Genomic DNA, 3311 nt, shown 5'->3' on the forward strand with positions numbered 1-3311 from the left:
CTTGGCAGAGAATAGCATTATAATGTAAAATCCCATATGCTGTTATACAGTATGTTGCAATCTGTTTTACTGCTGCCTCTATTCTAACGAGTGAATACTGCCAATAAAGCAATTGAAGATAACACTAATTGCTTATTTCTGTGATCCATAATTTTTATGGCTGCCTTATAGCTCTTTAGTCAAATAGATGTTTTTTGGCCTTTAAGATCTAGAACTCATGTACTGTAGAGATTGAGGCTGGAAATCTGCAAGCTGGCCTGAGAGGTTATTCTAAGCTCATGAATAGCATGCAGAAGGACATAATTGAAAACTGTTAAAGAAAATAGAAGTCTTAAATCAGTCATAACACTGGATTTCATCAATATTTTTTAATATAAACTTTGCTCTTTCTGTATCCTCTCACTTCTCTGATGTCATCGTTAGGTGTTGCGTAGTAATCAGACACAGTGGCTTTTTAAAATAAAACTCCCCTTGGCTGGTGCTGCTTGCATAGGTTTCCACAGATAGAAGATGTCCCATTCTGCTACGGATCCAGTCCTGATTCTACTACTCATTCTCTCTAGAGCAGTGGTGGGTAAACTGTGGCCTGGGAGCCACATGTGGCCCATCAGGATAAGCTGCTGGTTGGCTGCAAGACTTTCCTTACATTTGCATGGCCACCTGCAGCTCCCAGTGGCTGTGGTTCGCCGTTCCCAGATAATGGGAACTGCAGGAATTGGCATGGGCCTGGCCTTGGAATCCTTCGGCTGTGTATTGCTGGTGTAACTGGCGTACGGGGAGTGACGGGAGTATGGCTGGAAGAATGGGGTTATCTGGAGCACTGCTGTACTCTAGTAATCCCCAACTGGAATGTCCCTTAAAGGATATTACCAGTCTGCACAAATCAGAGCTTCACAGACACTGTGCATCCACCTTTTTCGTCTTCCCTCCAGGTGCAGCGCTGAACAGATTTGGTCAGACCTGGGGGCTGGGGCTAACCATTTTGCTGGATCTAGGACTCACAGGTTGGGAGGGACCGAATCTTCCCTGCAATGACTACTTCCATAGCTGTGCAATGTATTGCCCCCTTTATTCCAAACAAACACTGTGAGGAATTTCTTTGTATACTAAAGGAAAACGGATGAAAACAACCTATTGTATTCTATATCTGCAAGTGGGTTGTCAGACAGCACTACCTCTCAGCTTATTAGAAGCCCTGAATTTGGAGGGAATCACATTGCTGGGAACAGCTAGGCTTGTGCTGAGCAGTTTTGTTGGGAAGCAAAGGTTTTAGCTAAGGTGGATGGTTTTTAGATGTGGTGATGAGGGTATATCTACCTTTTATTCTTTATATTTATGAAATTGGTTAGTGCTTGTGTTTTCAGAGGTTGTGATTGTCCATGTTCCTAGTGGACTGGTAATATTCACCTTGAAAGGAAAAAATATACGTGAGTGATATTGCAAAGGAGTGTAAAGGTGTAATGCATTAGTCTAATACGTTATTTGTTGATGTCTAATTGGCAGCTGGTATCAAGCAGAGTGACCCAGGGGTTGGTCCTAGGTCTGGTTTTGTTCAATATCTTTATTAATGATTTGGATGATGGGATGGATTGTACCCTCAACAAGTTCGTAGAAGACACTAAAAGGGGGAGAGAGGTTGATATGCTGGAGGGTAGGGATAGGGTCTAGAGTGACCTAGACAAATTGGAGGATTGGGCCAAAAGAAATCTAATGAGATTCATCAAGGACAAATGCAGAGTCTTGCACTTAGGACAAAAGAATCCCATACACTGCTACAGGCTGGAGACCAACTGTCTAAGCAGCAGTTCTGCAGAGAAAGACATGGGGATTGCAGTGGATGAGAAACTGGATATGAGTCTGCAGTGTGCCCTTGTTGCCAAGAAGGCTAACGGCACATTGGGCTGCATTAGTAGGAGCATTGACAGCAGATTGAGGGAAGTGATTATTTCCCTCTATTCAGCACTGGTGAGGCCACATCTGGAGTATTGTGTCCAGTTTTGGCCCCCCCACTGCAGAAAGGATGTGAACAAATTGGAGAGAGTCCAGCAGAGAGCAATAAAAATGATTAGGGGGCTGGAGCACATGATTTATGAGGAAAGGCTGAGGAACTGGGCTTGTTTAGTTGCAGAAGAGAAGAATGAGGGGGGATTTGATAGCAGCCTTCAACTACCTGAGGTAGGGGTTCCCAAGAGGGTGGAGATCAGCTGTTCTCAGCAGTGGCAGATGACAGAACAAGGAACAATGGTCTCAAGTTGCAGTGGGGGAGGTCTACGTTGGATATTAGGAAGCACTATTTCACTAGGATGGTGGTGAAGCACTGGAATGGTTTACCTAGGAAGATGGTGAATCTCCATCCCTAGAGGTTCTTAAGGCCCAGCCTGACAAAGCCTTGGCTGGGATGATTTAGTTGATGTTGGTCCTGCTTTGAGCAGGGGGTTGGACTAGATTACCTCCCGAGGTCTCTTCCAACCCTAATCTTCTCTGATGCTATGTGATCCTGTTTCTTCCTAGTGACCAGTCCCAGTGAAGCTTAGAACTTGCTCTTTGCTTACAATGGGAGGGGTTACTTTAGCCCAAGTGAGAAGGGCTTGTACTTTTACGGTCTGATCCAACTCTCATGGACTGGAGTAGTGGTGCATCTCTCCCCCATCCGCACCCCTGAATGACAATTGTTTGGGACAGCAATGGCTGTCTGCACACACCTTCTGGTTGACTGCCTGGTTGTGAAAAGGGGACAGCAAAGGGGGCAGTTAGGATAGTCTGAGCTGGCTTAGCAGCAGTTTAGCTGTTTCTCTCTCCCTATCAGCTGTTTAGCTGATCAGCTCTAGAGGAAGTTGAGGTTTGAGCTTTACACCACTAGGGACCACTCTGACCCTCTGCCAAGTAGCCAGTGGGCTGCAGCTCTACTTTCCTTGAGAGTAAGGCCTGGTCTACACTGGGGGGGGGGTGTCGATGTAAGATACGCAACTTCAGCTATGGGAATAGTGTAGCTGAAGCTGATGTATCTTATTTCGACTTACCTCCTGTCCTCATGGTGCGGGATCGATGATCGCAGCTTCCCCCATCGACTCCGCTACCGCCTCTCGCTCTGGTGGAGTTCCGGAGTCGACAGGAGCGCATTCGGGGATCGATATATCGCATCTAGATGAGATGTGATATATCAATCCCTGATAAATCGATCGCTACCCGCCGATCCGGCGGGTAGTCTAGACGTACCCTTAGTATCAGAACAGCAACTTCTCTTTCCATTACTCACTTGGTGAGGCATCTGATGGGGCCAATCTCAGGCAGAGAAATCACCAGATCCATGA

This window comes from Gopherus flavomarginatus, chromosome 4, assembly GCF_025201925.1.
Source record: "Gopherus flavomarginatus isolate rGopFla2 chromosome 4, rGopFla2.mat.asm, whole genome shotgun sequence".
Lineage (NCBI taxonomy): Eukaryota > Metazoa > Chordata > Testudines > Testudinidae > Gopherus > Gopherus flavomarginatus.